Source organism: Sorex fumeus, unplaced genomic scaffold (genome assembly GCF_029834395.1).
Source record: "Sorex fumeus unplaced genomic scaffold, SorFum_2.1 ptg000041l, whole genome shotgun sequence".
Classification (NCBI taxonomy): Eukaryota; Metazoa; Chordata; class Mammalia; order Eulipotyphla; family Soricidae; genus Sorex; species Sorex fumeus.
Genome location: NW_026606098.1, coordinates 12086524 through 12100797, shown reverse-complemented (window position 1 = coordinate 12100797; position 14274 = coordinate 12086524). Strand labels below are relative to the sequence as shown.

Below are 14274 nucleotides of genomic sequence, written 5' to 3'. Positions count from 1 at the left end.
ATCCTGAAGGGAATTGTGGGTACCAGCTGACAGGGGTGGGGAGTGTGTGTGTGTGCGTGTGTGTGTGTGTGTGTGTGGAAGGAATGCTGCCGTGGGAGAAGTTTGAAGAGACCAGGACAACTGATTGCTTTAATGGGTTGTTCTCAGTCTTGCTTCCTGTCACAACAGGTCATGGAGAGCTGGGAGGGGAGGGGGCAAAGCAGCAAATAACAGGAACACCCCCGATCTCTCGAGCTGGGCAACACTCTATTTGCTCCTCACCCCTGGCCACAGAGAGAACAGGGTAGCAAAGTTCCATGCCCATGTGCACGCGACTGTTAATAAAGATGAGGAAAGCTCAGGAGCTTGTCGGGGACAGTCCCAGACAAGCCCAATAAGATAAGCAGCAGGGTCCAACAGGGAGGAAATAGGTGACAGCTTCCAGGCCAGCACAGGTTCCAGACCCAGGAGAGTGAACGGTGCAGAGACAAGACAAGGTCATCATGCACTGGAGGCGAGGAGACGGCGAGGGACAGGACCAGACCATCGTACACTGGAGGTGAGCAGACGGCGAGGGACAGGACCAGGCCATCGTACTCAGGACTCGCCATCGTGGGACAGGACGAGTGACGTCATAAATGGGCAGGAGGAGATGCTTGGACTTTGGGGTGGGCGATGTACAGTTTTGTTTTCCTTGACTGACTTGAATGTACAGTAAACTCACTTCTTAAGCCTTAGAATTTTGTGTGGAAGTGGTTCATTCATTTGTCAAAATCCTACAGAATCAGGAACGCGTCCACTGTGGAGGTAACGGGACTCCCTAAGGTACAGACCTCACCAGAAAGTTCCTCCTCTGTAGAAGTGGGACAACACAGACTGGGGTAGTCTCCTGTCCTTTGTTCTCCCTTGTTCTGTGCTTCTGCTAGTGTTCATCACGTTGGGTCTCTTTCCTAGATTCCTCCATGCAAATGTGAACGTGCATTTGCCACTCTTTGTTTCTGAGAGATTGTTTACTCTCTATGGGAAGCGGCTGCGGGGCTCCACCACCCCAATCCTGGAGATATTCCAGCAGCCGGAAGAGTCCTCCAGCACCCACATGCTCCCGTGCTTCCCTCTGAGCAGGCCCACCAGTTTGCATGTTAAGAAATTAGATAAGAGCCGAGTGAGTGCTCTGCATGCCAGAGACCCAGGTTGGATCCCTGCAATGCCTGGTCCCCCACTAACTGTCAGGAGTGACTCTCCTAGAGCACAGGGCTGGAAGTAGCCTCTGAGTGCAACCAGAGAACAAGAAAGGGTTAAAAAATTGGACCAACCCCTTTTATGGTTATTATTTTTAAAAATTTGTTTTAATTGAATCCCAGTGAAATACAGTGACAAAGTTGTTTATGATTGGATTTCGGTCATAAAATGTCCCAACACCTGCCCCTTCACCAGTGTACATTTTCTTTTTTTTTATAATTTCTTTCTTTATTGAATCACTGTGGGAAAAGTTACAGAGCTTTCGGGTTTAGGTCTCAGTCATGTAAATATCAAACACATTTCCCTTTACCAATACTTATTTTTAACCGCGAACCCCAATAGAACCCCACCTCCCACCCCTCCCAATTCCTGTGAGGCAGATGAGTTCTAGTTAATACTCTATCTACTTTGACTAGATACATTGCTTTGATAGAAGATGCACAGTTATTGTATAGAGTTTACGACCCCTCCCCCAATCAGACATCCTGAATCAGCGTTGTGAAATGATTTGCTTTCTACAACTTGGTTTAAGAATAAAATGATGTCGCGCGGCTGCTATTGATTTCTGCTATTTTACTTATTAACCCTGGAAGAATTTCTATTAAAAGTTAGATAGTTAAGAGATTGGTTTCTGTGCTCTGGAGTCGTGGCCGTGCCGGAGAGCCGCTCGTGGGGGGCAGCTGGCGACCTCGGTCAGGCGTGAAGGACGGCCCATTATGCCCCCCTTCCCATGAGGTCCCTGCCGCTCCCACCCCCGGCTCAAAACTGCTGTCCACAAGGCTCCCGTGCAGCCGCCATCTTTCTTTCCCCAGTGTACATTTTCGACCACCGGTTCCCTAGTTTCCCATTGCCCACCCCCATCTATGGCAGGCACTTTTCTTCTCTGTTTCTGTCGATTTCTGTTTCTCTGTCTCTGTCTCTCTCTCTCTCTCTCTCTCACCTTTTGGGCAAAGCTGATTTGAGCCCAGTCCATGTTTCAGGAATTCTTGTGATTTTATTATTTTTTCAATATTTTTGATTTGCTTTTAGACCGCGCGCAAAGATACTCAGGGGTAACTCCAGCCTCTGCATTCAGAAATGCTTGGGAGACCATCTGGGATGCTGGGGTTCCAATCCAGGACAGCCACACGCAAGGCCAATCGCCAACTCACTGCACTATCACTCCGGCCCAATTCCTGTGACTTTAATCCTCCCATCTCCTCTTCATCCTCAACTCCCACCACTTTATACCTTTACACCTGTTACCAGCTAATCCTGAATTTTCTTTTTTTAAAATTTTTATTAGTTTAACACCATGAGGTACAGTTGTAGACATACAAAATTTTTGTGCTTGGGTTTCAGTTATACAATGATCAAGTACCCATCCCTCCACCAGTGCCCATTTTGCACCACTACGGGTCCCAGTATCCCTCCCACCCCCTATCCCCCCCATCCCACCCTGCCTCTGTGGCAGGGCATTCCATTTTGTTTTCTCTCTCTCCTTTTGGGTGTTGTGGTTTGCAAAAGAGGCATTGAGTAGCAATCATATTTGGTCTATAGTCTATTTTCAGCATGCTTCTCCCATTCTGAGAGGATCTGTAAGGGCCACCCAGGCTAATAGTCATGAAAGAGTTAAGTGGTAGGAAAGAGTTAACCAGAAAACACTAAAAGCTGTAAAAGCTAGAGTTGCAAAAGCTGGCTCAGAATAGATAATGTAACTCCCACCTGCACCCTGTTATGACCTTGTGGTTAGGCCAGATATGGGGACATGTACTCAGATGTTCCGAAGGGACATCAAAACCCCCATAAAATCCAAGTGAACTACTTACATTTCAGAACAGAAATGCCTCAATGTGGTCAGTGAGCACTGTTGGACAGAGAAGTAAAAAGATGGACTGGGTGTGTGGTCAGTGTGCAGGACACACAGGCGAGGGTTCTGATGCCCTGAGCACCAGTGGATGTGTCTCCTCAAAACTTCAAGAAATCTGCTGACTGTGGGGAGGAAAGAAGGGAGGGAGAGGGAAGAAAAGTGTCTTCTGTAGAGGCAGGCTGGGTGGGGGATGACGGTAGGTAACCTGGCACACTGGTGCTGGGAAATGTACACTGGTGGAGGGATGGGCGTTGGAACACTGTATGACTGAAAATCTTAACGTGGACATCTTTGTAAGGGTCTATCTCACAGGGTTTCAATAATAAAATCTTTAAATAAATAAATAAATAAAAGAAATATCCAGCCTATTACCTATAGCTCCAACATCCGTTTTTACCTACAGATTACTGGGGTCTTGTCTCGACTCTCAAAAAAGAATTTCAGGAGTCGTATTCATTGTTTAATGAAGACAAGCAGTGAAGTTGAACAGATTTTAATTGGAGGTTTTGAAGGGAAGGAGGGAGAGAAAGTTGGAGAGTGGAGAGTAACACAATCAGGAGGCATCCTGGGCTTCTCCAAGGGCAGAGAGAGCACTACAGACACCCCAGTATCAGACAGGAAAGCATGAATGTCCACATCTCTAGAGGGGATATGTGGGCGACACATGTGCTCACCCATGTGGGTACAAGCAGCACATGGGCTCAGGCAGCATTTGCGCGCCATTCCTTTGTTCAAGGTGGCCTTTATAGGGTTTCTCCAGCCTGCACTCATGTGGGGTTTTAAGCTAGGTAAAAGTCCGTTGTTGGTAAGGAGGTTGCCTAGGGACGTTGGGAGAGGTGATGGTCTTCTTTGAAATTTTTTCCCTGGCCTTTTATTTCTGCAGGAGCTTCTCTGGCCATAAGTGAGGGTCTGATCAGGCCTTAGTTTCCGTTTTCTGCAGGGTTGGCCTTCACAAACTTACAGCTATTCCCGGGAAATTTACTGGCATTACCTTGGTAGAGAACCTTCCCTATCTGTCTGCCTGCCTACATAAATTCCTTCCAAACCATTAGGAGGTCCTGGATGTTAGGACTTCAACATAGGAAGTGTTGAAGGGGAGAAGGGCAGATAATTCAGCCCCGGGAGTACTGTTACACAGCTTCTTTGCAATCACATTTTTAAATGAAGAGCTAGTATGGATATTGCCTGGCATATGGTGGGCACTGGTTCATATCCCCATAACTACATACAGTGCTCTGAGCACCTTCTGTAGCAATTCCTGAGCACCGCTGGATGTGGCCCAGCCACTCTCCAAAACCACAGAAATAACATTGTATTTAGTAAGCATGGGATTTTTTTCTGGACATTGGAAAAAGATGACACAATTACTTTGAGAAAAGTCTTTTAAATCAGGGTAGTAGAGATAGTACAGCAGATAAGCACTTGCTTTGCACCCAGTCAATCCTGGGTTCGAACCTCAGCATCCCATGATCTCCCACGCATCGCCAGGAGTGATTCCTGAATGCAGAGGCAGAAATAACTCCTGAGCATCGCTGGATGCGACCCAAAAAGCTAAAAAAATGGTGGGGGCCAGAGAGATGGTAGCAAAAGTAAGGCATTTGCTTTGACACAGCTGACATGGGTTGGAGACCCAGAACCCCATATGGTCCCCAAAGCACTGCCGTGTATGCCCTCTGAGCCTGGCCCCAGCAGGATTGATTCCGGAGTGCAAAGGCAGGAATAAGCCCTGAGTACTGCTGGCTTTGGCACCCACTCCAAAGATGGAAATACTAAGCACCCAGTGCTGCCCAGGTAGCTGATTACTGCCGGTGGTAGCAAGGAACCATGTGATACTGGAGGTGAGCTCAGAAAATCATCTACAGGCATAGAAAGCCTTGATCACAGAGATTGAATTGACACATCTGTCATTCATAAACCTGCTCACCCTGACATCGACCTTTCTGTTCAATTCACAAAACAGACTTGTTTTTTGGGGAGTTGAGGGTAAGGGTACAGCCAGAAATGCCCAGTGGCTCTGAAGGCAGGATCACTCCGGGTGGACTTGGGAGGGGAAGCTGGGATCGTATCCCAGTCATCCTGTGCAAGGCAAATGCCCTCCAGTCCCTAAAATCGGAATTTCAATTTACCTTGAATGATTCATTCAATCTCCGGCAGCCTTTGGGATGAACAATGCCTCCATCATCTCTGAGATCCTCACAGCTTGCCCTTTGGCCATTTTTTTCCATTTCTGGATCCCACCCCTTTGAGGCTGAGGGGTTATTCTGGTCTACTCACTCAAGAATTATTCCAAGTGGTGGTTGGGGAACCCTATTGTAAATACTGCAGATCTAACACTTTAATCTCTTAATAATGAACACTCCTAGTCATTCTTTATGTTACAATTCTCAAGTACAAATGAACTGACTTTTTCCTGCTTTGCACACCCCCAACTGATTTGGTAAACAAAGCCTTTAACTTGTTTGAATTCAAACTGTTATTTATTTCTAGAAAAGTGAGAAATAAGGAGCTTAAGAAAGAGTCCAGTGACTAGATCAATGATGGTTGGAGGGATTGCTAGGGATGGTATCCCTGAGCACTGAGCACTGAGCACTGCCCAAGAGTTGGGAGATGTGTGCTGAAAGTAGACAAAGAACCAAACATGATAACCTCTTCGTATTTGTATTGAAAACCATAATGCCCCAAAGTAGAGAAAGAATGAAAAAGAAAGTGCCTTCCATACAGGCAGCATGTGGGGTTGGGTGGGGGTGCAAGAGGGATACTGGGGACTTCGGTGGTGGAAAAATACACTGGTGGAGGGCTGGATGTTCAATCATTGAATGACTGAAACTTAGCCATGAAAGCTTTGTAAATAGCTCATGGTGATTCAGTAAAGGAAAATCCTCACAATAAAGAGAAAAATAAAAAACGATAATCCAATGGGTATTAGTCCAGTGCCTTGCATGTGGCTTGAACCCGTAAAATGTATCAAAGAGGGACTGGAGCCATAACACAGAGGGGGCCATTTGGCTTGCATGAGACCCACAAGGCTGATCTAAGTTTGATTCCTCAGCCCCTCTCAGAGAGCCCCACAAGCTGCCGAGTGTATCTCGCCCACACGGCAATGCCTGGCAAGCTACCCGTGATGTATTTGATATGCCAAACACAGTAACAAGTCTCACGATTGAGACATTACTCGGCCTGCTTGAGCAAATCAATGAACAATGGGAGGACAGTCCTCGTAGGTACAATGAATTGTGAGAAGCAGCTTGCCCACCATTTCTCATTTGTCACCCTGGTTGTAAAGAGCACCTAGCCAAACATTTCTCACCCTGGTCGATCGGCCATGAAGGGTATATGACATAAACGAGTTAATTGGATGAAAGTACAATTTGGTGGGAAGCAACTCTGGCCCTGAGGATATGACTTAACGGAGCAAATTGGCGTGAAATAGCCCCTGATGTTTACACAGACACAGGACTGGAGAGTTAGGAGTCAACACACCTGTATCTTGTGTCCTATGTCTGACTGATAACATGCCTTGACCTATAGGAATTCTTGCTGTCTTGATGTATGAGAATATTTCCTTGATATTTAAGTCTCATGTATTCTGGATCTGACTGAAAATATGTTTTCTTGAAGTATGACATTGATAGTCTTTTTACATTTTGGGTCACACCTGGCGATGCTCAGAGGTTACTCCTGGCTCATACACTCAGTAATTGCTCCTGGCGGTGCTTGGAAGACCATATGGGATGCTGGGAATCGAACCTGTGTCGGCCATGTTGGCTGAGTGCAAAGTAAACGCCCTACCCAATGTGCCATCGCTCCAGCCCCAAGATTTATTTTTTTTATTATGGGAATATTTTCTTGATATACAAGTCTCATGTATCCTGGATCTGACTGACAATATGTTTTCTTGAAGTATGACATTGATTTTTTTTTCTCCCATGTTTGTATTTGGAATGCTTGAAGTTATATCTACTTTTGGAAGTTTTTTTTTCTTTTCTTTGAGCTTGCTTCTGGGGCCTGAGAGCCCAGGATGGCTATATAAACCCTTGACTATAAGCACTCAGGGTTGAGCTCTGACCTATGTGTTAGGATGCTTCAGCCCCGAGTTCGATTCCTCCGCCCCTCTCGGAGAGCCCGGCAAGCTACCGAGAGTATTCGATATGCCAGACACAGTAACAACAAAGTCTCCAATGGAGACGTTACTGGGCCCGCTCGAGCAAATCGACGACCAACGGGAGGGCCCAGCTAGCTGGATAATAAAATCTCGATGTGTGGTTTGCATTCCCGCCGGACTCTTTGTCTGAATCCTCAGGGGTGATCTCCGATCCCAACACAGGTGAGTGTCTCTGGTCCCTCCCTGGCATGGATACTGCGCAGTGTGTGGTGCCCTGAACTTGTGTGAATTGTGCTGCCGACCCCGGCTGCCTTGGGCTCCTGGATCCAGGTGAGTGTGTCGGGCTTACGCTGACCTTCCTTCTCCGAAACTGTGCATCTTGAAAACTTGCTTTGTTTCTTCACTTTGCTCCATTCTTCTTCATCTGTCATGTGCCCATGAGACTCGGAACCCTCCATGTCCCATCTCCCTCTGTCACTTACCAGCCTGGCTGCACAGCCCGCAACGTCGGGGTGCCCTTTTCAGGAGCAGCAGAACCACCTCCCCCCCCCCCAATCTCTGTCCCTACACTTGTCTTTGCCTCGGATCATTAGCTTGGTTTTTGAGCAAACTGGAAAAAGTACTTTTATTTTGTTGTGGGGCCTGGTGTTGCAGAGGGTTTTTTCCTGATGGTCATCAGGGGTTCCTTTGGGTGGTGCTCAGCGATCTCTCCCTGTCACCCTGTGTGCCTACCTGCTGTTCTCACTCTGACTCACTAAGAGATTTTCTTCAGCCTTAATCCTTAAACGTGAATTATTGAGCCATTGACAAAGCTGGTTTTGGTGGAGCAACAGTACAGAGGGGATGGTGTTGTTCTTACCCATGACTGATCATGGTTTGATCCCCAGCACTCCATGCTCCCCCAGATATCACTGGTTCTAGACAAATACAAAAGCCCACAAATTACTATGAGGGCTGTCAGGCTCCTCACGGTGTTCCTCCCAGAGGATCTTCTCTTTTCTGTGGGCCTGTTTTTACTGAGAGAACCACAGAGATCCGCCTGCTGGCCTATTCATCCAGGGTCTATAGGATTAATTATTATCTGGCTTGCTGTGATCAATTTCAGAACTCAAACCACAGCTTCAGGATTTGGCATTGCTGCAGTTTCATTGAGAATGAGGTCATCAATATGAGGTAGCTGGCAAGATTCATAATAGAATAGACATATTTTTAGGCTGTTGGGATAGCTCAGTGGAGCAAGCATATGACTTCAACGGTGGAGGTCCAGGCTCCATCCCAACCACCACATCTATGGTCTCTCGACAACTTAGGAGGAAGTCCAGAGCCTGATGCTGGGAATGCAGGAACTTAATCTCCCTAGACACTGAAATGAGTCAAATGAAAACTTAAAAAATTCTAGTATTTTTCATAATAGTGGAATACTGTGAGTGTGCCTTCTCTAGAAAGTTAGCACAAGTCTTAATGGTGTCAGAGAACTGGTTTGTGGGCCCTAGTGATAGTGCAGTGGAAGGGCACTTGCTTTGTATGAAGTGGAAATCTGGGTTCCATCCCCATCACCCATGTGGTTCCTGGCGCCCCACTACGAATCATCGCAGAGCACTTCTTCGTGTGCCCCTTCCCAAATTGATACAAAGAAGAAAACAAAAACAATAAAAAACTCACTGATCCTGAAAATGATGTGCTTGTTCTGAGATCTTTCACATGACCCTTGTGGTCCATCTCGGCATGTCGTGTGCAGGCCTGCTCGGGTCACTAGCACTGCGTCCATTCTTCCACAAAGTCCCGAACAGTGATTTAAAGGCCCAGAGAGAAGATCGTTAGTGACTTCCTGGGAGGAACAAAGGACTCCTAATACCCAAATCTGAGAGATTTGGGGACATCAGTTCTTCAGACACCCTGGGCAACTGAGTAAAGGTTTGAACAAAGCATATACAAAGTGGTTCTTTGAAAAAAATCTCTGTAGCGACTTATATGCTGCCCGGTCTTATGTGCTCCTTATGCCCAGGGGCACAAGCACGTGGAGTACCCCAGCACATGTGTCGCCCTCTTGAGATGTGTACTTTCATACTTCCATGTCTAATACTGGGATGTGTGTAGGGGTTCTCCCCAAGGGCGGAGAGGCCTGTGTTCTTTCTTGAACGCGTTACTCCCTCTCTCTGATTTTCTTCTCTTCCTCACTCACTTCCCCTCAACACCTTCAAAAGCCCCTCCAAATATAATCTGTTTTACTTGCCAAAAAATCTCTGCAGCTGTCCACAGGTACTGTTGTGCTTCAGTCCACATCAAATATCACATGAGCCTCAAAGTTTTTGAGGTCATGAACCAAGGAGACAAGGAGACGTCAACAAATAAATTTTGGAGGAGTGTATTCACAGCATCTGGAGGGCAGTCCTGCTAGGCAAGAGCATCAGCCTCCCACCACAAGCACAGGCGAGGAAAAAACACATCCTACACACGTGTCATTTTCATAAGCACCCACAAAATTAGTTAACTCATATGTCCCATATCCTGACACCTGTTAGGGTCCGAGATCATGACAGCCTCACCTGTCAAGGAGAACTCTGAGAGACCAAGTCCATGCAAAAGCAAGAGGTTTATTTGAGCATGCTTGGGCTCACAGCATGACCGCAAACCATCAGTGACAGAGAGCCCCGAGCCTCTTCAAAGGGGGCTTTTTATAGGCCATCTTCCCGCGCATTTCAGAAATGCCCACGCACAAATCACCCAATACATTTGAATTATCACATTAGATACTGCACGCAGGCAGCCAGTCATTTTGCAACAAGCCATCAGCACCAGCCACTCTCTTCTGTACCTGTCACCAGGCCATCCCACCGGGCAGTCAATTACGCCTTTTCGGGTTTTATGGCCCTATTAGGTGAATTCCAGGGCAAGAAAATACCTCATTAGGCCTTCTCTGAACTTGTGGCCTTATTAGGCGGATTCCATGGCAAGGAGATGCCTCATTAGGCCTTTTCCAGCCTTGTGGCCTTACCTGGCGAATTCCAGGGGCAAGGAGGAGATGGGGGTACCTGGTGTTGTCAACCTGCCGCAGCTGCAGGGGGGATATGGGCTGGGACTTGCTTTGCTAGGGCCCACTTGTCATGGGGCTATCTTTCAACACCCAGTAAATTTACGTCGACATAAAGTGAAGCAAGCCTTGACATAGAAAATAATAAAACTGATTATACAAAGCAATCAAGTATTGATCATAAACCACACCATTCTTGTGCACCCTAAGCCATTGTTCCTATTTCACTCCATGATTGGCAGGTGCCCTTGTGAGGGATTGCAAGAAATTAAGTCTATAAATACAGATATCAACTCTTCAAACTAAAAAGTAAACTTCTAAAATAACTAAGTTTTGTGTTTTACTATTAAACACTGTACTACTTTAGCACTGTCGTCCCATTGTCCCACTGTTCATTGATTTGCTCCAGCAGGCACCAGTAACGTCTCCATTGTGAGACTTGTTGTTGCTGTGTTTGGCATATCGAATGCGCCCCAGGGAGCTTGCCAGGCTCTGCCATGTGGGTGGGATACTCTTGGTAGCTTGCTAGTCTCTCTGAGAGGGATGGAGGAATCACACCCGGGTGGGCTGCGTGCAAGGCAAATGCCCTACCCACTGTGCTATTGCTCCAGCCCTCCATTTTACTATACATTTTATTCATATTTTCCTCTAATAAACTAAAACTCATAGCTGAACAATAGGTCAACACAACTGAAAAAGTGACTTTCTCCTGCACACCCACTCTATAATTCTTCTTGAGCACTGGTTCAAATTTTGAAAGAATTTAATTTTTGCTGCATAATTCATCCACTACTAAACTAATCAATGACCACTCAGCTACAGAGCGAAGAAGGGACTTTCAATTCATGTGGCTGATCTATTTTAGATCCCAGTTGAATTCAGTGCATTGTCGACTTGAGCACTGTTTGAAGAGTTGATGAGCACAGAGCTAAGAGTAGCTTGAGAACACCACTGGATATGAAGATATACAAACACATAGACAGGAATATTGACTACACATAGAATGCTTTCCATTCCTCAATTCCTGAGCATCATTCTGGGTTACCCCAAGGCCCATTCTGGGCTTTTGATTGACTTAGTTTCATGCTCAACTGTTGTAACAGAATACATGAACAGTTGGAGCTACTCCAGCAATTGGAAGTTTTGTGCAATTAAAAAATATCAGTCTGGGGTGGGGGGTGGGGGGTGGGAGGCATACTGGGATCCACGGTGGTGGGAACCGGTCACTGGTGGAGAGATGGGTATTCAAAATAAATAAATAAATAAATTTAAAAAATAAAAATACTTAACATAAAAAATAAAAAATATAAAATAAAAAAAATTAGTCGAACTGGGAGTAGCTGCCCCAGGATCCATGGTTAGAACCCCAGAGGGTTCCCCGAGCCCTGTTCCCCTGAGCAGTCAGGCAAAAGTCTAGAACATTACAGAATATGTCCCCCCAAAAATAAATAAACACAAAACATGATATCTGAATATTAACGCGCAGTAATTTCTGAGCGTTATTTTTTGGTGGTCTTGGTTGGGGGTCAGGGTTGGAGTACTGTACTGGTGGGTGTTTACATGGAAATCCTTGTGAATTTTATTCCCTTAGTGAAAATGTAAACATTTTGCCTCCATAGGCTATGTGTTCAGCCCCTCCCTCTCAATCTATCTGGTACGTGGTGAGCCCCCAATGTCCTGCTAGCAACCAAGCAGATGTCCTGCTAGAAATCCAAGACCAGAAACGGAAACAAAAATTGAACTTTCTCTACCAAAAAAAAAAAAAAAAAGAAAGTCTGGATAGCAAAGAGGATATGTGGAGAGAGATTGACACTGGTGGTTGGATGCATGCTGCAAAATTGTATGTCTAAGACTCAACTAAGAATAACTTTGTAGGGGCTGGAGCGATAGCACAGTGGGTAGGGCATTTGCCTTGCACTCTCCAACTGAGGTTCAATTCCTAGTATCCCATATGGTCCCCTGAACACGGCCAGGAGTGATTCCTGAGTGCAGAGCTAGGAGTAACCTGAGAGCATCGCCAGGCATGACCCAAAAAGAAAAAAACAACCTTGTAATTCATGGTGTTTTAATAAAATTTTTAAAAAAGAAGAGATTGTGCGAACATTTAATAGGTTAACAATACATATAAAAAGCTATAATAATTTCTAAGAGATTAAAGAAGCAAAAATCAATGATAAACAATATTTGAGTCAACATTAGTGTATTGATGGGGGATGGAATTGACTGAAAATTAAAAAATCCTAAATTTTATATTTATTTGGGACAAATACCAAACTACTGATCCGAATTATAATTCGTAAGGTATTTAAGCTCTAGGAAACTTTTAGGTAATGACTAAAAGTTTAAAAATGTCTTATAGTCTCTAAATCAATGGAGAAAAAATGTATATGAGGGAGGAAAATCTCTGTCTAAAAGAATAGGAGTGGGGAAGATGCCAGAATTTATTTTAAAATTAGAGAGGACCTGAGAGATAGTACAGTGGGTAAGGTGCTTGCCTTGCACACAGCCAACCAGAGTTCAATCCCAGGCATCCCGTGTGGTCCCCCAAGTATCACCAGGAGTACTTCCTAAGTGAAAAGCCAGGAGTAACCCCTGAACATTGCTAGGTGTGGCCCCAAAACCAAACAAAGAAATTAGAGTAAGAAAAAACAAATAGCAAAATTGGGTGGCAAAATAAATTCAAATATATGAGGAATCATGATAGATATGTCTTGAATTTAATGTGAAATTGTCAGAGCAGATAAAAACATACAAATTTAAGCTGCATGTGTTTTTTAAGTACAAAAACACATAAAACAATAAGGGGGAAATGTTAGCAATAAATCTAAAGATATATAGTAATATCCACAAGAACGGTCACTGTCACTGTCACTGTCCTCCCGTTGTTCATCGATTTGCTCAAGAGGGCCCAGTAACACTGTGAGACTTGTCACTGTGTTTGGCATATTGAATACGTCACGGGTAGCTTACCAGGCTTTACCATGTGGGAGAGATACTCTCGGTAGTTTGCCGGGCTCTCTGAGAGGGGCGGAGGAATCCAACTCGGGTCCATGTTGGCTGTGTGCAAGGCAAACGCCCTACACACTGTGGTATCGCTCCAGCCCACAAGAACGTCAATGAAAGTTTATTAATACAACACAAAACAGAATTTAAGATAATAAATAGCTCTGTAGCACTGTCCTCCGCTGTTCAACAAATAGTTCGAGCAGTCACCAGTAACAGCTCCATTGTGAGACTTGTTGTTACTGTTTTTTGCATATTGAATACCTCACTGGTGGCTTGCCAGGCTTTGCCCTGTGAAGATAATAAATACAAAATGAAATTAGTATGATTGCTATATATTATTTAAAATTCAGACTTACCAGAAAGATTTAACAATTCCAACTTAAATGCACCTAATAAAGTAGTTTCAAAATATTTCAAGTATTTAAAATTCTTTTATTAAATCACCGTGAGAAAAACAAAGTTGTCCATGATTGAGTTTCAGTATTACAATGCTCAAACACCTGTCCTTTGACCCGTGTACACTTCTCAACACCAATGTCCTCAATTTTCCTCTTTCCAACCCCACCCCAAGTCTGCCTCTGCCACAGACAGACACTTTTTTTATGTGAAGAACTTAACACCATCGTCTTTGTGGGCAATTCTATCATCACTAATAGGTAAATCAAGAAATTAGTTAAAAGTGTTACAGCTCTTTTAGAATTTGTCTAGCAGTTTTTCTGGTTGCTACTGGAAAGCCCACACTCACCCCCCAAACGAAATGAGTTGTGATACAAAATATTTTAAAAAGCAATAAACTTGTTCGTTTATTTATTTTATTTTTAGAAGCGCCAGGAATCAAATCTGAGTCCTTACACATGCTTTATCACTGAGACATATCCTTGATTCGTAAAATAAGTTCAGTTGTACATACAATACACTGTCCGCCAACAGTGTAGAATGCACATTCTCTCAAGCTCACAGAGAATACTTACAATGACTGGCCAGAACTAATATTAGTACCAACAAATTAAAATAAAAGCTGGTATCATATAGCCTGATTAAACATAGAACATAATTGTTATAGAGATA

At 44.7% G+C, this 14274-nt stretch overlaps 1 non-coding gene across 1 annotated transcript; it reads left to right on the top strand.

Annotated features, from left to right (window-relative positions):
- The first annotated feature begins 13883 nt into the window (after positions 1 to 13883).
- On the top strand, positions 13884 to 13945 carry LOC130029032 (U7 small nuclear RNA). Its single transcript, XR_008793248.1, has one exon. It is a non-coding gene; the product is annotated as a U7 small nuclear RNA (small nuclear RNA).
- The last annotated feature ends 329 nt before the right edge of the window (positions 13946 to 14274 follow it).